The sequence below is a fragment of the Tupaia chinensis genome, unplaced genomic scaffold (assembly GCF_000334495.1).
Source record: "Tupaia chinensis unplaced genomic scaffold, TupChi_1.0 Scaffold000234_1, whole genome shotgun sequence".
NCBI classification, from domain to species: domain Eukaryota; kingdom Metazoa; phylum Chordata; class Mammalia; order Scandentia; family Tupaiidae; genus Tupaia; species Tupaia belangeri.
In genome coordinates, this window is record NW_006159712.1 from 2166800 (window position 1) to 2190883 (window position 24084).

The window sequence follows — 24084 nt, forward strand, 5'->3', positions numbered from 1 at the left end:
CCTTTGTATTTCTTGGGACTGGATCTTTGAATGCCTCTCTAGGTTTGGAAAGTTTTCTTGCAGGATTTCATGGAATAGATTATCAATGCCCTTATGGGTCTCTTCACCTTCTGGAATGCCAATTATCCAGATGTTTGGATGTTTGATGATATCTAGTACTATTCACATATTCTCAAATTTTGGGGCCATTTTCTCAGTCTTCATGGTGGATTTTTCTAGGCCAGCCATTTTCTCTTCTAAATCTGAGATTCTATTTCCTGAATGATCTAGTCTACTTTTAATACTTTCAAGGGAGATTTTGACTTCCTGTGTTATAGACTTCATCTCTAACAGTTCCGTTTGAGTCTTTTGTAAAGTGTGTAATTCCTCTTTTAGATCTTGCAAGAATTTCCTCATCTCCTGGAACTCATCAACTTCTTTCTCCTTTCTCTTTAGCAGTTCATTATCTCTCTTCTCTTCCATCTCTGTTAGCTTCGACATTATGAATGCTCTAAATTCCTTATCAGACATTTCCATGATTTTCACCGAACTGCTTGTGGATGAAGAAGAGTTACTCTTTTCCTTTGGAGGAGAGGTATTTCCTTGTATATTTCTCATTATCCGGTGGTGATTTCTTGTCATCTGATGGATGGTGTGTTTCTTTCAAATTCTTGAAGTTCAGTCACTAGCTCGTTTGCTGGAGGCTGAATTATCAGTAGAAAATCTTCATTTCTCCTGTGCCCTGAAATACCTACTTTGCAGGAACCATGTGGAACTTTCTTCTCTTAAATAATTCTTAAAAAAGAAAAAAAAAATTGATCCTACCCTTCAGTTCTAGGATATCCCATCATCTTAGTTATGGAACTTGGTTTAAAGATGTACACATGACCACCCAAGCTAATAAGATAAAATTAGCTTTTTTAATGGAACTGCTAGAAAAATGGATTTTGTTAAGCCCCTCAGTTGTAGACTGAATTGTCTACCTCCCCTCAAATCTGCATGTTGAAGCTCTAACACCTATCCTGAGTATTTGGAGGCAGAGATTTCAAGATTAAAAATAAAGGGGGGGACCCTAATTGATAGGATTGATGTTCTTATAAGAAAAGGAAGAGACACCAAAAATAGATATCTTTCTCTGTCTCTCTCTCGTATACATACACACACACACACACACACACACACACACACAGAGTGATAGTTGGTTTAGAGTGTCAGCTTGAGTGTTTGCAGAAGGAATTAACATGCAGGTCTTATTAGGCTACATAGAGAAGACCTGCCCTCAATGTGGCATACATGGTCCAATCAGCAGGGTGTCCAGAGAGAATAAATACAGAAGACAAATGAGTCTCTTGTGAGACACAACAAGAAAGACTTCTGCCCTGGACATCAGAACTAATTTGCCTTCAAACACTGGGATTTACACCACGCCCCTAAATTCTCAGACTTTCAACCTCAGATTGTGAGTTACATTGTTGGTTTACCTGCTTCTCAGGCCTTGAATCTTGGGCTGATCCAAAGTACAGGAATCCCAAGCTCTTCATCTTTCACACAGCCACACTCACTTGGGAAGGACTGAATCACAGGACATCTCAGCCATTGTAATCATGTATTCTGATTTCCGTAATAAATCCCTCATAGAAGCCTCACTGGAAACCAGCCCTGCTGGCACCTTGATCTTGGACTACCATCCCCAAGACCTATGAGAAAGTGACATATCTGTTCTTTAAGCCACTCAATCTGTCATATTTTATTATGGTTGCCTGAGCAGACTAATATACCCTCTCTATTTAAACATTGTGGCCTAGATTCTCCAGCTGCCACCTTGGGTTTATAAAGGAGAAGTCTGGGACCAGCAGTTAGCGTAATGGCTATGTCACTAGACTTCCACGTAGTTGACCATGGTTCAAGTCCTGGACCTGGCGGCTTAAACTCACGCTGGGCGCGTGTGCGTGCATGCCCAAGATCCCAAGAGGAGAATGGAGGAGAAGGGATTGTGGCGTGGCCATCACCCCTGGGGAGTGATTTCTCGTTGTTTGTCTCTCTGTCTCTCTCTGTCTTTCTGGCAAGCGCATGTGCCCTATAGCAAAAACCTCTCTGCAAAATAATAATAATAATAATAATAATAATAAATAAAGGAGAAATCTATTTAAAAAATGAAACCGAAAGCAAAGATGATAGAGAAGAAGAGGTCTGGTCATGCCATTTGAGCCTTGTTTTAAGTCTCTCATGAAGTTAGAGATATCCCTGAAGTGCTTAATTTTTGCTCAGACAACTTCTATTTGAGTTTTCTGTTGCTTGCAACATGGTAATCTAACCAATATGCTCAAAAACACTTTTTTTCTGAGCTCAAGAGTTCTGATTATCCTGTCAAGTTCTCATTCTGCATTTAGGATTTTATGAAGCTGAATCTGAAAGCTGATAACTTCCAGAAATAGGATATAGCAATGCCTTCTTTGAGAAAAATACCTTGATTGAACTAAAAGGAAGGTTTATCGTAAATAAGGGGATTTCTTGGGTAGTATTGGAAAATAAGGACTCATAAAATTTGTGTGAAATTTTATTCTTGGCCCTGCTTCAGATCACTACCATGCCACCTTTAAACTGGCTTCTTGAGGTTATTTAGTACCTACGTCAGAATTAAGACCACATGTTTATATCGGTTATGTTTTTTACTTACCAAGTGTGGTATCCACTCTAGTTAGAGATTTATATGTATATAAAAACATCTGAGCTCTAATTTTTGCAGCTATTTACAAGACTACACTTGCTTCCAGTACCCATTACATATTGGTTTTATTTTCTGATAGTACCTCAACCAATTGGGGTTCCTTATTCAATCAAATGACCCAAATCCTCACTACTGAATGAAACATTCACTAGTTAGGATTTATATTACTCATTATTCTGTTGGTCCAAATTTATTTGGCCAAAGTATTTGTTGGCTCAAGGTAGAGAGGGACAAAACCTAGGTTCTTGTTTTGTCTCTGAGGGCTTGAAACTGTGACACTACGTTTCTCTTTCTCTCTCTCTCTTGCTTTCTCTCTCTCTCTAGTTGTGTCAGTTGAAAATACAATGGTTGCCTTGATGCCATAATGCTTAGATTAATGTGTTTTATTTCTGGTAAAAAAAAAAAATTTGGAGTGCATAGAGTATACAGGAAAATCAGTAAGTCATTATCCCAAAGTAAGCAGCTGGATACACCTGTTCAGTAATCCAGACTATAAACTACCTCCTGCGATTGCCACTAGGTGACAGTCTTTGCAAAGATTTTATCTGGAGAGCAGCATCTTTCTGTTAACAGAAATTAGTTGCTGTTGGAAGAGATGGTTACTTGCTATTTTCATTAAAACTAACCAAATGCACGTATTTGTTATAATTTTTTATAACATATATTCTTAGTTATTTGAGATCATAGTTATTCCTCATCTGGAACACTCTTCCAGTCTGTCTACTTATTTCACTCCTCTCATTCTTTTCGCTGGAGAGGTCCCATGACTAATGGTTAAGAATACAGTACATGTTCTGGACTCAGCATCTGGATTCAATTGCAGGCTCTGTTACTTCTTAGCTGTAGTTACCTTTGATGAGCTATTTTGCCTTTCTAAGTCTCAGTTTTCTCCATATACAAACTAAGATAATCAAAGTGCCTAGTTCAGTAGATCATCATGAGACTAAAATAAGCTAATAAATTTAAAGAACATTAGCATAATTTTAGTAAATAATAACTACTGACCTTCTTTGAATCTCTTACCTAGAGGATGCCCCCTTCATAAAGTTCATAGCACACTGTGGTTATTCTTCTTCTTTTTTTTTTTTTTCTTTTTTTGGGGAAAAGTTTTCAATTAGCAATAATCGCGCCTCGGATAAACCTCATTGGCTACGATACTGCCACTGCGCAGAGCTGACTGTGATTATTCTTGAGAAAACTTAGAAATACAGTTGTCTAAAGTGTCATGGTGTATTTTTCTATGCAAAAATGTGTCATGACGTTTCTGACAACCCAATAATTTGTGTAATTTATATTTGCCTCCCCTTCTAAACTATAAGTTCTTTGAAGATAGGAAAGACTTATTACCTGTTTTGGTTATTATGGTTTCTCCCAGCAAATGACTGGGAGATGTTAGGTGCTAAAGTAAAGTTTGATGAATAAATTAAAAATGCATACTCAAATCACTAGTATTAAATGCATTCACTGATTTAGTTGGGGTCTTTCTCTTTAAGAAGTCAAAGTAACTGGTAAAAGAATTACTATTCTTCATACTGAGTGAAAAATGCTGAACAATTATCAGTTTATATGAAATAAATGTCCCTGGGACAGTATAAGAAATAAGTAATTTATACTCTCTGAAATATTAATTGCTTTATTCATCTGTGACAATGTAAGTATTCTTCACTTGAACCAGTCTTTTTTCATTGAACAGCATTTTAAATGTACTAGGAAATTTGATATATAAAATAACCCTATTGAAGAGGTCTGTAAAACAAAGAATCAGCTAAAATAAACATTCATTTTTGTGTAAATACCAATTCTCACTACATATTAAATTCTCTTAAAGGAAGAGCCACCCTTGATGAACTTAAAATGTTAGATTTTTCTAATATTTTATCATGCTACAGACAGATTTACTTATGTCCTACAAAACAAGTCCAGTATGTGTTGTCCTATTAATTTTTCAAAATAGAACATATTAAAAGAATGGAAGAGCCGGCAAGTGACTTGGTGGTTAAAATGTTGATTCCAATATGGTTGACCAGGTTTGATTTCCCAATCCTGACAGCTTAAAAATAACTTGGGGAGCATGTCCATGTGTGCCCAAAATTCCAAGAGGAGAATGGAAGAGAAAGGATTGTGATGTGGCCATCCCCCCAGGGAGTCATTTCTCACTTTTCTTCTTTTTGTCTCTCTCTGGCAAGCGCATGCATCCTATGGCAAAATTGTGAAAGGGATGCTTCCCTTGGGAAAAACCAAAAAAAAAAAAAAAAAAAAAAAAAAAGGAACAATGCACAATTTCAGTACTCCATTAAGTCCATTAGTTATAAATGATCAACCAAGAAAGTAAGAAGGCCCAAAAGCATAGTCATGGAAAATGCGAGAGAAATGTTAGTTGTTTTCAGAGCATAATTTTGTTTCTCAAAATTTTCTCAAAATATCAGAAATGAGCAAGTATTCTGTGGGCCTGAAATACCTTACACAGACAGGAAAAACTCCCTTTCTTCTTTGTCACAATGATAAAAATTTTTTTTTTTTTTGGAGAGGTTTTTCACTACAGGGCGTGTGCGCTCGCCAGACAGACAGAGAGAGACATAGAGACAGAAAGCAAGAAATCACCCCCCAGGGGGGATGGTCACGCCGCAATCCCTTCTCCATTCTCCTCTCGGGATCTTGGGCACGCACGCACACGCGCCCGGCGTGAGTTTTAGGCCACCGGGTTCGGGACACGAACCGCAGTCGACTACGTGGGAGTCCAGCGACATAGCCATTACGCTAACTGCTGGTTCCCCACAGTGATAAAATTTAAGGCAGCCCTGATAATTGCTCCTTTTTTTCTATTTATCATTGCTTTACTGGTTCTGTCTACCTCTCCACTACCTGGCAGGATGCCGGACCTTATCTTCTTCACAAATGAATCCTACGACACACTACATGCTGCTGGCAATACAAGGGGCTTCAACAAGTAGAGTTTATTTTGGTGTCAAAAATGTTGAAATACATGTGTAGTTCTTTCGTAATGGTCGTTTTCCATGAACTTGTTGAAGACCTCTTGTCTTGGGACATTTAATAAATAGGCCAGTTTATGAAATACTTTCCTAAACGGGGCCTGGAACTCATCAGGTGTCTTCTCAGACAGTCCTATCTTCCTTTGGCTCTCAGATTACCCACACAGCTTGGATAAAGCCCACATCCTCCCACAAAGCATGCTTCTTTGGAAATTCAGATCTATTGGCTTTTGGCACTAATGTAATGCTCTAGCATTCTCTGTCAGAATAATCTCTTAGGGGTGAATAACCTTTTAAATGTCGGAAAACTAACAGTTCCAGGGATCTGTGTGTGCTTAGCAATATGTAAGAAAGGTCCGTGTCCCTGAGAGCTACATTTAAACGCAGCAAGGCACAGATGATTTTTTTCTATCTTGTGAATTAGTCTAGAGGTTGACATCTCATGCTTCCTCTCATATCAATATGTAGACTAGGCTATGCTATGATATTTAAATACATTTATTAGCTTGTGCACTGGGCAATTTCTATATTCAAATGAAGTATGGCTCCGAGTCACATGGATGTGTAATCGTTATTATTGTATATGATTTAAGGTAGGGAGTTAGGAAAGGGTTTTTGGGTGACCGTCATTCTCCTAAAACTCCTGGCAAAAGCATCCTATAAACAGAGGCAGAGTGAAGTTCAATATCCCAGTCATAGGGTTTAAATGCCCATGCCAGCATTAAGACTACTTTGGAAAAATACATCTAAAAGGTAACATCAAATTTACTTTTATTTTCCTTTTGCTTTGTGTCATTATGATGAGGAGGGAGGAAGTACAGAAGAGTAGAGTATCACTGTGCAAGTAATGAAGATATGGGAAGAGGTGAAGGCAATCTAGAGTATAGGTTTTGGTTCTAGGAACCCCGGCTCCACTCTTTCAAAGGGATCACCATTTTGCCATTTTGAGCCTTTTTAATAGTTTAAGTACTTCAGATTTGATTATTTTTCCTCTTTATTTCTCCTTCTTTTCTTTTCTTTGAACATATTTCTTTTTAATCTGTGTGAATATCAGATGCTGGCTACCTTGACTGGAGTCGAGGTAGTTTCCAGGTGGAACTTTGCTCACAGCTTAGTGAGTCTGAATTAATGGAAACTTCAGAAGTCCCTGGCAATCTTGTAAGAACCCTCTCATCTCAGGAGGCATCCCAAGCAGTCTGGATGTCTTTCAGCCTCAGTCTCTAAGGATAGTTCACCACTAGCTCATTCCCCAAATCCTTCCTCCACACAATTTTCATATAAGCCTAAACTGTAAATAAAAGTTGTGGGTGGGTATACTTCTTGGCCAACAGCAGATTCTGTACAAAGGAAAAAGGAGTGAAAGTTCATGATAATTCCCAGAAAGCAGGCATTGTAATGATTTTTAGCCTGACAGTTTGATGAACACTGCTTGCATACCCTTCATCATTTCCTCCATGGAAGAGATAAGCAAACAGGTAATACGTCAAATTCCCCCTTTGCTGGTCCAAGTTTACTAACAGAAGGAGGTGAAACAGGTGAAGCACATTAACTTTTAACCTGTTAACATTGATTTTTTTTCACTAAGCATTAGATGTTCAGAAGGGAAATGCACACTGGCAGAAAGGAGGCAAGACAAAGGGTGATAGGAAGGATATGAAAGCTGGCCTGCATCATGGAATTTATTTACAAGCCAGCTGGGCCCACTTTGTACAGATGTTTTTACAGAAACAAGAAGGAGAGACAAGAGTTCTAATATATGATATATTCAGAGTGGAGAATGTCTCTTTATGTTTCTCCTCTTGTTTTCTTATTTATTTGTTTATTTTTTATTTTAAAGGTTTTTGCCATAGAGCACATGCCCTCACCAGATAGAGAGATACAGTAAGAGTGGAAGTTAGAATTTACTCCCCCAGGGGAGGGGGATGGCCACACCTCAATCCCTTCTCCTTCATTCTCCTCCTGGGATTTTGGGCATGCATGGACACATGCTCGGCATGAGTTCAAGCTGCCAGGTCCAGGACCCAAACTGCAGTTGGCCATGTGCAAGTTCAGCCCCTTAACCACAGTGCAACCTGCTGGCATGCTATTCCTTTTTCACTGTGGCTGGGACTAAGGGTTGGATGGAAGCTTGGGGATAATTTTATTGTTCAACCTGAATTCAAGGAAATTGCATACATCAATAATAAAATTTTTTAACCATGTTCATTTAAAAGGAGTTAATTTATTTTCTAGTATGCCAAGTCTGAAAAGCAAAGAGTTATTTTATCCATAGTTTTTTCAACTATGGATAAAATAATCCTATTATCAGTTATTTTACTCATAGGTGAACAATCAGGAAACTATTTGGAGAAAATACTTTCAAAATTTTATCTCCCTGGGTCTAAATGTTGAGGTTGTTTCAATAGAATGAGTGTTTGGTCCTCCCTTCCCCAGATGATTGCCTTGGTCTTCCACTTTTTTGCCTGAATAGTTTCATAGCATGTCTATGCAGTGTGGGTTCCAGAAATGGAGGAAATTGGCTTTTCTGTGTAAATTGGAGGCTTATAAATTAGTGGCTCTCCATTTGTGCTGTTTAGGCCACACACAGTGGAAAAAAAAAAACACAACTTTTGAGTCAAAATTAGAAACTTGAGAGTTTACACACATTCTCTCACTCTATTACTCTTTCTTTCTCACACATGCACACACATACACAATCTAGATTGACAATGTCTTTTGAAAAATTAGACTTGGCCATTCTATGCCCATATTCCTCAAGTTAACAACCTACTAGATCTTTATATTTTGTACTGACTAAGCTTTTTCAGTTCACCACATCCTGTCACTTTGTCATTGGTTTTTCTCACTTAGAGAAATGGTTCAGATGTAAGGAGACATTTATATTATTCATATGTATAGTTCCTGTATGCATTTGAATTTTCCATTCATATCATGAGGCAGGACAGGTAATTAGACTAGAATAGATTAGATTAGATTAGATTATCACTGCAGTGCCCTCCAAGCTAATTTTTCTCTTTCATATAAATAGTTATTAATAACTGTTACATATTGTCTCATAGTTTGCTTGAGTAAAGTATCTGACTATACTGCAGTTTTAAAAGTAATTTCTGTTGGGAACAGAAGATGGCATAATGGTTACGTTGCTGGACTCCCACATAGTAAACTACAGTTCGAGTCTTGGACCTGGCAACTTAAAACTCACGCCAGATGTATGTGTGTACATGCCCAAAATCCTGAGTGGAGAGTGGAGGAAAGGGATTGTGGCATGGCCTTGCCCCCTGGGGGGGGGGTGATTTCTTGCTTTCGGTCTCTGTCTCTCCAGTGAGCACACATGCCCTATTGCAAAAACCCTCTTTAAAAAAGGTAATTTCTGTCATGTTTCAACTTAGTCTATCTCAAACATGAATTAATATATGTACAACAGGGTAACTCTTAAGTTGGTTTTCTTCTTTGAATGTGTTTTTATTGATAGAGAATTAAAGCAACCATTTGGATAGGCTAATCTACAAGCAAAAAATGGAATTAGTTTCAATATGCAGAAGTGATTGCCTATACAGGTAAAATCTAGTGAAGAAATGCTCAACTATTGACTATGTTCAGTGTAATTAGTGTCTGAAAAAGTTAACTCTAGAAGGGACCTTAAAGATAAAATCTGGCACCATCATTTTACAAATGAACTAAACTTAATAGAAGTAGACATGTATTTTTGATCATGTTTTAGTTTAGTGTCTGAGCTGGGACACAAGTTTATCTCTTGAGTTTTACCAAATTATTCCAGCCGTGTTATTTCTGTTATTCATAATTGCCTTCAATTATATAGATAGTTTCAGGTTTGTTTCTCAGTTTTCACTGAAGATTGTTTGCTGTTTATTACAGTAAGCATTATTTGCAATAAAAATTATGACATTGTAATATTTTATAAGTATCAGAATTAGTTGGAATAAAATTATAAGTCATTTCACAAGTAGTTTTATGAAAATGTGAAGATGATGTTAGTAATGAAAATTTTCTAATTCATATTGTAAGAAAAAAGACTTCCCAAAACATGAAATGTAAGTAGTAGTTGTCTTTGTATGACTTTAGATGGCTTCTGTTATTTCTTTCCTTACATTCTCTGTGTGTCCAGTTGTTCTAAAATTAATCCACATCTCTTTTATAATTGTTAGAATTTTTAAGCATCTATATAAAAAAAACAAAGGCAAATTCAGCCTGATAAAAACATGATGGATTTATGTGAAATTAAGATGTTCTCAAAAAAAAAGTTCTAACACCTCATTTATTCCTATCGGTTGGATGTAAAGACCGTTTCCTGTGACTCAAATATGCACACACAAAGAGAAAGGATTTGACACTTTCCCACAGTGAAAGAAAAATGTCTGGTGGCTGTGACTGCAAGGAGGCTTGTGCTGAGAGCTGTGACCTGTGGTGCATTCCAGGCTGAGTAGCCTTGTCTTTAAAAACCCAGCAGTTCCAACTCTCTCAGTTATGATTCCGTCACAGTATTTGGTTTATCTCCTTAGCTCAATATTCTGGTATGGACTTTTATTTGCCCTGAAATTCTGAAAGTTAAGGGAAACTCAATTTTTATTTGCTTTTTTTTTTTTTCAGATTTAGGGAACTTAAAGACAAAAATTTTAGCACCCATACCAACTCCTCTCCCAGAGGCAACAGCTGCATGGTTACCAAGGGAAGAGTTTACTTGGATAGGGAGAGAAAATACTTCTTTATAAATAATGTATTTTTATGACTCCTGTTTCTGGGAAACCTGATACATACAATGCACCTATGAGTATTTGAGGTCAAGTTCCAACTGTGTTTTTATTAAATATTTGACTGTTTTATGTGTTATTATAATTTACTGAGTTTAAGACCTGGGTGATTAAGGAAGGAGCTTTTCTGTAGGAGTTTCTTCTGTCTCTCTTCCCCCCACCCCACCCCCCCCCACACAGAGTCTTCAAAGAGTTCATGGAAAATGCATACTATAAAACAACTATGCATGGATTTCAAAACTGTTTCTGCACCAAAATGAACTCATACTTTAATTCAATTTTCCAACTTTTTAAATCTTTATTTTAAATTTATTTCCTTTTTTAATTGCCAGAGGGTGCATGTACTTGTCAGAGAGAGTCATAGAAACAGAGAGGTGGGGAGGGAGAGAGAGAGAGAGAGAGAGAGAGAGAGAGAGAAAGCACTTCCCTATAAAAACTCCCTAATTTGACATCTCAGAGAGGAAAAAATTCTATTCTGATCTCAATAAAACATACTTCAAGTTTTTGTCTTAGTAACTAACTCTTGGAAGGAATTCTCCCTTTTTAAACTTTTAGTATGTTTCTAGATAAGTTGTGACCTCATTCATATATACACACATAGCCCTAATCTCCATCTATAGACCTCATTGCAGTTAGGATGTTGCATTGCTGCTGTTGGAATTTTACAAAGGAAACTTCAGGCAAGGCCTAGTGACATTCACATGACATAGGTGTGAAATCTCCCTCCAGTTTGCCTGCAAAGTATTTTGGTAAATTGTATTATCTCACTTCCTCAGAGTCAGGAGTGATGAACTATGACTTCCGGCTGGGATGGCTAAGGTGCTGACGCATTGACAGAAGAATGCTTAGAAGTGGCACGGAGCAGTTTTAAAATGGTAAGAAACTTTGCTTAAAACTTAAAGCCCCCAGACTTGTGTTCATGGATATGTCTCCTATTGAAAATATTTAGATTAATTAAGATCTTTAGCGAATCAATAAAATGGGGGAGGGGGGCATAGAAGGCAACCATGAATACCAGAGACAGTGTGGGAGGTGGGTGGGACACAGCGGAGGGTGAGAAATAGGGAATCAAGGATGGTAAAAAAAGCAAAATATACAGGAAACAAGAAATGGAAAATTATTTGTTGACAATAACACATATGTTGATGTGCTTGATTGAGCCAATATACAGTGTATTCTGGATGGAAAATCTCATTTTGTATGCTGTAATGATATATAGTGAATGAATGTAAATAAATAAATTTAAAAAAAAAAAAAGTGGCATGGAGCACTTTTGCTCAGTGCTAAGAGTAATTGAAAAAACCCAGGCTGCTGTGTTCAGTTCTTCTTGGATCATTCCTGGTAACAAACTTTGAGAGTCAGACTTCTCCATTTATGAGTTTTTTTCATTCTCACTCTACAGTTCTTACCCTAACCGAAAACACATTTACAGTTACAGATGTTGGTAAGGAAAATTCCAAAGGGTTACTTCACCACAAAATTTGGCTTCTTTGGAAAGTCCTTTAAAATATTTTTTTTCAGGGTCCAGCAGGTGGTGTGGTGGCTAAGGAGCTGGACATTCCCACATGGCCAACCACGGTTTGAGTCCTGGACCTGGTGGCATGCTTTCTCATGTTCTCTCTCTCTGTCTCTCTCTGTCAAATGAATGAATGAATGAATGAATAAATAAAATTAATATAAAAAGAATTTTGAAAAAAAAGAAAAAAATACTTTTTCAAATAATTATTTCATAATAATACTTAAGTTGGAGAATGAATGAACCATCCATATGACCTTAGAGTTTATAAAAGACTCACATATATATTATCTTATTTAGTGGGAAAAAATAGAGTTCCCTTGATGAGAAGTATGGGTTGTGCAGCTTTCTTAGATTCCTGATTGAGTATGGGGATTAATAGTCACTATGATGTGAAAATTTGAGAGGGGAAACTCAGGCAGGCAAATGATTGTGGAGAAACATCATCAGAGAAGTGTCCAGCTCTGAAAGCCCCAGCATGGCATCTTGGAATGGTGCTCCTGTTGGTGGAGTCATACAAAGCTTGATTCTAATCTCACCTTCACTGCTTGTAGAGTAGGTGCTTTGAGGCAACATTTCATGTATCCAAGTCATGATTTCACTACTCATTCTGTGACCTTATGCAGCTTCCTGATGTTTCTTATCTGAGGAATGGAGATAACAATGTTGTGGAGATTAAATGAGATATGATATGTGGTGGGAAAGTGCTGACACATTACATGTCTATGGTAAATATTACCTATTGTTACTATATGAGCGACCTTAGCAAACGCTGATCACATGATTGCTTTCTATCTCAGTGTCCCTGTATGTAAAAGGGAAGAAAAGAATTATTGTAAGGATTGATTAAAAGCATTGTTTCATTAATTTAATTTTAACCTTTATATTTAAAATTATAAATTATTATGATTTGAATGTCTCCACCAGAATTCATGTTAAAACTAACTGCTGTTATGACAGTTTTAAGAGATGGGATCAAATAAGGGGTAATTGAATCATAAGAGTGATGCCCCCAGTGAGTGGATCAATTTATTTATAGATTAATGGACCAAGGGTTGATGGGTTATCATGAGATAAGTTGTTATAAAAGTGGCCCTCTCTTGTTCTCTGACACACATGCTCTGTCTCACCAGGTAATGCCTCCTACCATGTGGTGATGCAGCAGGAAGGCCCTTAACAAATGCTGCCACCTTGATATTGGACTTTTCAGGCTCCAAAACTGTAAGTAAAATAAACCTCTGTCTTTTGTAAATTGCCTTGTCTGTGGTATTCAGTTATAGCAAAGAAGACAAGTAAGACACAAAGACACAAAAAGGAAAGAGACTAATATAAATAACCTCCATGTGTCTATCATCAAACTTAAGCAATGATTACTTTTTCCCATTTTAAAAATAAATTTTGCCAAAAGATTTGTACACTTGCCAGAGAGAAAAAGAGAGAGAGACAGAAAGAGGAAAAGTGAGAAATCACACCCAATGGGAGATAGTCACAGCATAGTACCTTCTCCATTTTTCTTTTCAGAATTTGGACACACATGCACATGTGCCTGGCATATTTTTCAAGCTGTTGTGTCTGGGATTCAAACCACACAATCCTCCGTGGGGATCCAGATGCCTAAACTACTACCCCACCAGATGGCCCACTTTTTGCCTTTTTTGTTTCAATTATTTCTCCATCCATTTATTTGTTCTGAAATGTGTTCAAGCAAATCACAGGCAGCAAGTTATTTTAAGTATTTCTTTATTATACAGGTATGATAGATGATTTGCAAGATGGCAACAATGATTGCTCTGTGTACAGCCCCTTTGTTCTGTGGATTTGCTGCTCCTCCCATACTCTTTAGGAGGTGTTGTCCATTTCTCAACTCCCCTGAATCTAGGCTGGCCTTGTGAAATGCTTTCACTAAGGAATGTGGTGAATGTGATGTTGGGGAATTCTTCACACAGACCTTGTAATTCTTAGGCAAAGAATTGTTCAGTGACCTGAGTCCATGTTGCTGACATTACAGAATAGTGAGTAAATAATACCACTAAGTTTGGGGTGGTTTATTATGCATTGATAGATACATAACACAGTGAAATATTTTTTAAAATGTTTAATGCAGGTCTTCGTTTCTAACAAACATGAAGCTTTTACCATTTGTCTAAAAAACTGAACCCACAAGGCATGAGATTTATAACCCTGGGAGAGAGCATGAGTTTATGAGGGTCCATGTGAAAATAGTATTCCATTACATTCCTTCTAACAAGGAGTGTTCTGTGGCTGAATTAGATAGTCCAGTTTATGGCTAAAGGATGCTTATCCTTGATCCAGGATAGTACATGGGGACTTTAAAATGTTTGTGGATAATGAAATTAAAGGATGAGTTTATTTTGGTGCAAAAATATTTTGCACATGTGTATAGCCCCCTTTATTCTTCCACACACACACAATAAAGGAAGGAGGGAAGGAGAGAGAAAAAGGAGAAAGAGAGAGAAAGGAAATTTGCTTATATTAGTGATATGAATGGATACCACTTAAGAAACTTTGATTACGGTAGAGCAGACCCTTCCTTGAATCCCTGGGTTTTCATAGTCAACTCTAACTGACGAAGAACCTGCTTATGACTGTTGGACAGGTATATGCTTCCATTGCTGTTGTTGTTGCTGCTACTTCTGAAAAAGGAGCAATGGTTAGTATGGTTTATGCCTGACTTTCATGTTTAGGGCCTAAAAGCTTCTTGTCCAGTGCTTGGTTTAACCAGATTTATTTTGAGACCTTTTGAAGCTTTCAACTCATTTTTCAGCTCCCACCCCTAACCTTCCCTTAACTCAATCACAGAGAGAGAGGGAGAGAGAGAATGTTCAGGAAGTTGGCAGCTTCCCAGCAGGTCCTCAGCAGCTGCACCTTACCATGCTGCAGGCGCTGTCCGATGTGCTCGATGCTTTCACATTACTCGACCTGTGCATTTCTAGAAATTTCTGTTCAATAATTTATGAGGCTTAGGTAGACAGTAAATATTGCCTTGGTTCACATTTTTTTCTTTCTTTCTTTCTTTCTTTCTTTCTTTCTTTTTTTTTTTTTTGAGAGTTTTTTTTTGTTATAGGTTGCGTGCGCTCGCCAGAAAGACAGAGAGAGACAGAGAGACAGAAAGTGAGAAATCACCCCTCGGGGGGATGGCCACACCGCAATCTCTTCTCCTCCATTCTCCCCTCAGGATCTTGGGCACGCACGCACATGTGCCCAGTGTGAGTTTAAGCCACCGGGTCCAGGACTCAAACGGCAGTCAACTACATGGGAGCCAGCAACATAGCCATTATGCCAACTGCTATTCCCAGCCTTGTTTCACATTTTACCACTCCTTTATTGACTGTCTATTCTTCTTACCTCATATTAGTTTATGATCTTACTGATGGAGACAGCTAGCCTTTTGACAATTGAGCCCATCCCTTGCTGATACCCCATTGGGGCAGTAGTCTTCAAAAATAGTGGGATGGAAGGAAGCAAGGATGTGTTGAAGACTAAAGAGCCAACCTAAACTCAGATGAATTGAGAAATCAAAATGCCTCTAAGACTAATATTAAAGGAATTTTATTATTTACAAGAAAAACCAATAAAAGTTACTATTACTGAACATAAAGAAGTACCCACCCACATATCTCTCTGACCTCTTACTTTGCCTTATTCTTTGTAATAGCACTTACCACCTTGGATAATAATAGACATTTAATTGTCTGTTATTGGACTTCCTCCATTATAATGTAAGATTCATTAGAACATAGACTTTGTTTATTTCAATCTTATATTCCCAGAACAATGGCCAGTACATAGTAGATGCTCAGTGATTATTTTAATTGTTTTTTAACAAATGCATGAACAATTGAATAAACTAATGTTACTAGACACTTCCCAAAGTTCTTCCAACACTGGTTTATATAAGAATTCCCTGGGAAGAGCCTTTTAAAAATGCAGCTGTCCAGTCTGTGTCTTTAGACTCTCATTCTTAATGTAAAGATTGAACTCCACAATTAAGTGTATTTAAGCTCTTCAAGTGAAGTTGAGGCAAGAGGTCCTAGGAAAGTGTCTTTAAAAGCTGCTGTGGGCAACTTATGTTTTCTCCAAAGATATATACCAAGAATATCTGGAAAAACAGTTTTAGTATTTGATGATTTGGGAAAAATAAATATAATAATAAATCAAACAAAAATAAATCAAAAGACAATAAAAATTGAACATAATCAAATAACTCAGTAACTGATTCTAATTTAAAATCGACCTTTTTCCCCTCATCTTTTCACTATGTCATTTTTAATTGATTTTTCTAAGGAGATTCACATCTTACAAAGACTAAAAATTACTCTTGACCAGGTATTTCTTACAAATTGAGAAAAATTTGGTATTCAATAAGTAAATTGAGATTGCAATAAGAAATGTTTGGAAAATTGTCCTTGGATATTTAAAGTGTATGTGGGCTAAGACCTATAACAAAAAATCGGTTTGGTCTTGTATTGGACAGGGTTCTCCAGAGAAATAGAACCAACAGGGTGCGCATGTGTGTGTATTATAGGGATTATCTTATAGGACTTGCAGGATTCAAGTTCTATAATAGGCTGTCTTCAAGCTAAAGAAATAGCTGAAAGACTCAGAAGCAGAGACTTTAGTGTAATTTCAGTCCAAGGTCAAAGGGATCTCTCAGGAGACTGCAGGACTGAGTGCCTTTGGGCAGCTTCTGGTATGAGTTCAGAGCCCAAAGCTTTGAAAACTTGCGAGTCTCTCTGGATGGAGGGGCAGAGGGGGCAAGAGCTGGCAAGAACAAATGCAGCTAAGGGCTGAATTGTGGAACAAGATGAAACAGGCACATGTTTAGGAGCAATCACACATCTTTGTAAGGAAGAGTCAAGACAAAGGGAAGGGAAGAGGAAACAGACCCCTACTCTGTCTTTGTCCCTCTTAAACTCCAAGTCCCTCTCACAGTCCAAGTGGATGATGTCTGTCCACACTGAAGGTTCTTCCTCTTTCAACCTACTAACTCACATGCCTTCCTTGTCTGGCAAGAATTTCACAAGCACACCCAGTTACAAACTTTCACCACCCATATAGACATCCTTCAATGCATTAAAGTAAACACCCCAAATTAACCCATTGTAGGCTGTAGTAAAATAATTCCTTAAGAAAAGAAATATACCTGATTCAAAGCATTTCAAAGTTTAAAAAATTTCACTGATCAGAAGGATGCAAATTAAGAAGGTAATGAGAAACTTTTCATTGATTGGTTTGGCAAAAATTAATATCTAGTGTTGGAAAGGGTGTGTAGTTATAGGCACTCTTATATATGAAAACAAGCACTCTTTATATGATTTGGGAAAAGTTTTCTGAAAATCAGCTGGCAAATAAGTGTCAAAATTTAAATGTGGATATCTTTTGGCCCAGTAATTACATTTGAGAAAGTTTATCCTTAGAAAACTACTGGACAAAGAAGTGTTTTCAAGGATATTACTGACTGGGTCATTTATAAAACCAAATATTTAAAAATAATTTTAATATTTATTAATTCTGGCCAGGGTTAATAAAATTGTTTGACATATTTTCATACAATAAAAGTAGTTGTCCTTTATTGGATACTACTATTTGCTTATAATACTAAGTATATTATAGGGAATAGTCAGTTAATTTTTATAACAATCCTCTGCACAGATGATATTGTTATATAATTTTGAAGATTAAAAAAATTGAGGAACAAAGAGCGTGAGTATTTTGTCCAAAGTTATGTAGCTGGTATTTATGTTGGAGGTGACAACCTGGCTTAAGTTTGTGCTCTTAACAATGACATTTTATAATGGAACATAATAGCAAACATATGGAAAGGGGACAAGGTTATATTAAGTAGAGGAAAGTGGTATTCAGAAAAACTTAGCATAGTTACAGAAAGAACAGAGTAGAGGGGCCAGACAGTGGTACAGTGACAGTCCAATACTCTGCAAGGCTGATCCACATGGGAAGTTCAAGTTTCATATCCAGAGACCTCCCTGAACATACCAGGGTTGTGTACACATGATCCAGGGCTAGTTGAGGCTGAAGTGGATTGTGGTGTGAAGATCCTTTTGGAGATGCCTATCTCTTTATCTCTCTCTCTTACTCATGGAAGAAATAAACTTTAAAGAAAAAAAAAGAAAGAACAGAGTAGAAAAAGGAAGAAAATATGTAGAACGTTTTAAAAATGTTTGAAAGGGCATATATCAAATATGTTACATTAGGGGTTACTTTTAGGCAAGTTTATCATTTCTCTTTATAATTCTATGAGATGTAAGATTTTGGCTCAACAAGATTTGTTTAATATCATTAGAAAAGATTTTTAAACACTCAGTCAACTATTTCTTCATTTGTTTTGATAAATGTCAAAGCACTCTGTTTGACTCCATTGGTATTGGTTTTCTATGTTAACATTTTCTGTAAGCCATTGCCTTCACATGTTTCAATTCTTTAGTAATTTAATGTTGGGTCTATGTTAGTATGTTAGTGAAATACTAGATAACTACCCTTGGAATTGTAATTAAGGAGATGTGTAGGGAGATAAAGATGTCATACTGAAATCATTGTAATAGACACCGTTACTTAACTAGCCCAAGGGATTGGAATCCCTACTCTTCAGGCTAGTGAACCAGGATACTCATTTTTACACTCACTTTTGGACCTAGAGTCAGCCGTGTGACACATAACAAAAGAAGTTGGCTTCTGCAAGATCTTCTATGAAATACTTTGTTTTCCAGAAAAAAAAAAAAGATCAAGCCTGTATCGCACTGCTTCCCTTTCCTTTCCTATTTCAGCTATTCAGTTGTGAGCACAGAATTTTAGCAGTTATAGCGGCCAGTTTGTGAATTTTGAAGCATCAAGATGGAAGATCAGTAGATATGTTGCTTATTTGTTTAAACCACTATTAACTTTTTCATTAGTTGCAGCCAAGTATATTCCCAACAGATATAGTGCTCAGATATCATTCTTCCTTACATATAAATAAATGGTTTTTATCTTACCTTGCAAAAAAATCATTTTGGAATCATGTTCATGGAATACTAGAAGATTAAAGTTAGAACTTAGAGTTCATCTGGTTAACTTTATTTTCATATAAAAGTTAATATTTTTTAGAGAATAAGTGATTAGCACAAAATTATATGAGTGTGTATGTGTGTGTGTGTTTTATACAGAAGATCTTTGCACAGGGACACCTTTAAGTGACTATTTCTGTTGACTACAAGCCATAAGCCCTAAGAGTTATGTCACATAAAATACAAGATGATCGAAGAACATTCTATTATCCAGCATCTCAATAGATAAACTTACTGACAAGAAATATGACTGCTTCTTATCCTTATGTCTGTATGTTAGTGAAACACTAGATAACTATCCTTGGAATTGTAATTAAGGAGATGTGTAGGGATATAAAGATATCAAGAGCATGGGAATTTCTGGCTGATGAATTCACAGAAGATATGAATGTAAGAATGCTTGCCTGGGGGACTAGCAGTTAGCGTAATGGCTATGTCACTGGACTCCCACGTAGTCAACCGCGGTTCACGTCCCGGACCTGGTGGCTTAAAACTCACGCCAGGTGCATGTGCGTGCGTGCCCAAGATCCCGAGAGGAGAATGGAGGAGAAGGGATTGCGGCGTGGCCATCCCCCCTGGGGGGTTATTTCTTGCTTTCTATCTCTCTGTCTCTCTCTGTCTGTCTGGCGAGTGCACACACCCTATAGCAAAAACCTCTCAAAAAAAAAAAAAAAGAATGCTTGCCTGAGTATGTTGGTAGCTGTTCTTTATCATAAGCACTTAAAGAATCAATTTGTTGGATGACTTTGGTCACTGATATAACCTAAGTTATGCAAGCCCATGGCAGCCAGCACAACCGTGAACTCATTGTTATTATTTTGTTTTAAAATCTACCTCAATCCCTACTAGAACTTTTTGGGATTTTTGTAACACTTACAGCTAAGTGTCTAGAGGTGCCACTGTGGTATAATATCATTTTAGCATGAGGTTTAAAAGGAAAGAGGTGAACTTCTAGAATATAAATATAGAGGCCAACTTGTAAGATGTGTAGTCTAATCATTTCATGTAGATGTAGATGAAGGAAAACTTTTTATCATGGCTAAGTAATAAACTAACCTGGACCATTAGAACATAGAGCTATATCCTGAATACTTGTGATTCAGGTCTCAGATCAATTGCTATCTACATTGGAATGTTTCCTGATCCCTCAATCTGGTGCTATCCCACAGTCTCTCTATGACTTTACTCCATGTTAGTTTCTTCTTGGGTCCTATCACCATCTGTTATGAATTTTGTTCCTTGTTCATTGTCTCTCACCTCATTAGCATGTTAGAGGCAGCTAGACCCATTTTGTCTTGTTTCACGTGGCATCTTCAGTGAAGAGGCCAGGTTCCAGAGTAGGAGTTTAATAAATATTTGTTGAATGCATGGAAGATAACTATAATATACTCTTTATAACTTTGACTACTTCATAAAGTCTATAAATTATCTTTTAACCATGAGTTGAAAGATTGATTTTCTCCTTTCATTTTGGTGATGATGTTGATTGATGTGTCAGCCAAGCATTTGTACACCTCAGTACAAAAAGTTACAATACAAATATGTGGAAAAATATCGGAGTGATAAGAACTGACATTTACCTCAATCACAATAGAATTCATGTGTGTGTGTGTGTGTGTGTGTGTGTATACGTGTATAAGTCAGGTTTATTTAACTTTCTTTTGCCTGAGTTGCCAATGGCCTGAGTTACTGAGGAAAAGATATACTAGAAGTCTTCGAAAAGTTCATGGAAGATACATATTATTAAAATTGCATATTTTTCAAAAAATTTTGGCAGTAAAATAACTTGCACTTTAATTCCATTTTCCACAAACATTTTGAGCCACCTTGTATTTTTTTTTTTTTTTTGAAGAGGTTTTTGCTATAGGGTGCATGCTCTTGCCAGAAAGACAGAGAGACAGAGAGACAGAAAGTGAGAAATCACCCCCGCGGGGGATGGCCATGCCACAGTCCCTTCTCCTCCATTCTCCTCTCGGGATCTTGGGCACACACACACATGCGCCCAGCGTGAGTTTAAGCCACCAGGTCCGAGACTCAAACTGCGGTCGACTACATGGAAGTCCAGTGACATAGCCATTACGCTAACTGCTGGTCCCTCCACTTCGTATTTTTTAATTGAACCAGAATTACATAAGGGTTTTCACAGTTCACTGAATAGTATGTTATACAGATATTTTCACAACCTTCAATTTATCCTGTGCTCTATGCATGCCTATGCATTGGTCTATAGTCCCGATATAAAAAATAATCAGAAACAGGCAAGTGTTAGCCTAGCTTAGGAAACCTGCAGAAAGGTGGACAGAAAGAAAACCTAGGCATCTACAATCCCCACATAACAAGACAAAGAGCATGACACTGTGCCCAATAAAGAACCCATTGAGAGTTCCAAGCATTACTCCTCCACTCTCAGAATGGAAAGTCATGTGGGATGTGGTGTAGCAAGATCATTATTCAGCTCCAGAGAGCAGTTAAGCTGCCAGCAAACTAAATTTTCAGAGTCAGATAAAATGTTAATTACAGATGTCAAGATTAGAGTTTGCTTTTTCTGCAAATTCCATGGGGTCTCTAAGCAACTTGATCTTCGAATCCCAGAGGTTCTAAAAATCGCAGAAAAGAGATAGTTATCTTAATGTTGCAAGAATCCCCACCTTGAGTACTGCCAAGTAAAAATCTGGTTTAATGATATAAACTGCAAGGAATATTTCTAGATTTTATTTTATTCTGTTTTTTTTTATAGGAACATTAGAGCATCGACTTTTACAGCACATTTTAAGAGGTAACCATAACTAAATTTCTCCAAAATTCTGCAACTACACAAGATACCTTGCCTGAGTTTAAAGAAATAACCATATAATCACCAAAATTGGATTTTGATTTTAGAAAGCTTTTCCATACACCACTTTTTAAAAAGTATTGGTCACTTTAAATGTGTTCATCATTTTAACAGAGAAGCACTTCCCAGAAAAGGAATTTGACTGCTGGAAGATAAAAAGCTGAATCCTCAGATTTGATATTCTAAATATGAAGGCACCTTTTCTTCTCTTCTTGTCCCTGTCCATTAATGCTGATTGTAGGGGATATTTGGGAACAAAATGCAGATTAAATTAGCAACATCCAGTTACTAGCACCCAAGCAGTACCTGTCTGTTAGGGAGAAAACACTGTCATGTGGGTATAGACTCATGCCATCAAAATGCAAGTATACAAGAAGCATAATGTCCCCCCCCCTTTTTTTTAAGCATTGAACCTCACATCAATATCAAGCTCCTATTCTTTTGAGTAGAATAAAATATGAAATTAGTCACTTGTGGGTAAACTCAGTCTTTCCAGGTTTAGACTCAGTAAGTGAAGCATTTCTTTCTCTCAACCTTTCTGGAGTGCCTGGTAGTATCCTGGTTTCAGGGAGATGAACCCACTGCCATCATTTCATTATCCCTCTGAAATATGGAACAATAATTCACACCTGGCTGCTCTGCTTTGCCTTGGTGAGGTGGTTGGCTGCCTTGAGCTCTCTTGGCCCTCAGCATTTCATGCAGCCCTCCTTACCTTCTTCCTTTGCGCACGACCCGTCTCCCACTGATCAAGGTGGAATGTGGAGTACAAGTTCCATCTCCCATCTCATTCTCAAATGAATGTGGGAATTTTGTCGCTTACCCCTTTGCAACAAACACTATCCCCTTTGCTGACAGTCCTTGATCAATATGTCAGTATTTTGCTCTCCTTTCTTTTATGTCTCTTTTCTCTCATCTCAAAAAGTGTTTAGCTTTGAAAAACTTAACTTTCAGAAAACTTGTAAGAGTAGTATAATGAATATTTGTATACCTTTATACCCAGATCCAGCAGTGGTTAACTTTTTGCCTCATTTGCTTTATTTCTGTCTTTTAAAAAAAAATAATCTATTTTTTAATTACATTTGTTCTTGTTACTTTATAATTTGACCAAAGAGAGACAGAGAGAGAGAAAGGGGAAGCAAGAAAGCAAGCTGCCAGATCTGGAATGAAAACTGCAGTCGGCTATGTGGGAATCCAGCACCTTTAGCCACCTTGCCACCTGCCAGCCCCTTATTTCTGTATTTCTATCCCCACACACACTTGCACACATCTTCCTCACCCCCGACTGAATGGAGTTAGTTACCTACATCATGACATTTCACCCTGCAATGCTCTGCCATTTATCTCTCAAGAACAAGGCATTCTTCTACCTTATCAAATATAGGGATTCAATATTGACATGATGCTATTACTAATACACAAACATATTCAAAATGTGAAAGCAATATCCTTTTTAGATTATTTTCCTCTCTAATCTAAGGTCACTAATTGTGTTTAGTCATCATAGATCTCTACTCTCTTTTAACTAAGAATATCAGCTCAGAAAATTTTCAGAAATTTACATTTTTGCTTTTAGATACCTAACCTGCATTCAGTACCAGCAAAGGAAGACTGGAGGGAGAAAAAAAAATACCCTTCCAATTATTAATCTGCTCCATGTTATTACATTAAAAAAAGATTTAGATCTTTATTAAAGTGATTTTTTTTCTCCTTTAAAAGTTTTTGATAATCTCCTCCCCACCCAGTATCATATTGTTTTGCTTTATGGAACTTGGTCCCTGAAAAACAATCTTCTCTTCTCTCTAGTCTTATTCTTGCTTTCTCTTCTGTTCCCTTTCTACTGGTATGTTAGTACAATTAATGCCAAAGAACAAATATTTTTTAGTTGAATTTTGAAGGAACTTTTTGGACATTGCCTAAAATTAAAGGATTGTGAATTAGGTATGAAATAAGTGATATTGCAGATGAAAATTTACTGGGTCCTGGTAATGAAGTGAATTGCTTTCACTTAGGCCTAATGTAGTTAAAAACATTCACAGCAACCTCAAGTTAAGTGCAGCAGGTTAAGCATGTTATCAAGCAGGTTTGCTGTTTGATAGTCACTGAAATAGTTTCTTGGAGGATGAATTTAGTTTATTAATTAGAGTTAGTTGATAATTTCTTAGCTTTATTCTTTAAAAGAATTATTGT

General features: G+C 37.1%; 1 long non-coding RNA gene and 1 pseudogene across 1 annotated transcript in view; one reads left to right on the forward strand and one right to left on the reverse strand.

Moving 5' to 3' along the window:
• LOC102502219 (uncharacterized) overlaps nt 1–21840 on the forward strand; it is a 28180-nt gene extending 6340 nt beyond the window's left edge. Inside the window, exons 2-4 of the long non-coding RNA XR_334545.2 lie at nt 11243–11341; nt 13116–13203; nt 21802–21840. This is a non-coding gene — a long non-coding RNA (uncharacterized LOC102502219). The remainder of the gene's footprint in view (nt 1–11242; nt 11342–13115; nt 13204–21801) is intronic.
• Nucleotides 3799–3882, reverse strand: LOC114007789 (uncharacterized; annotated as a pseudogene).
• Nucleotides 21841–24084: the final 2244 nt, after the last annotated feature.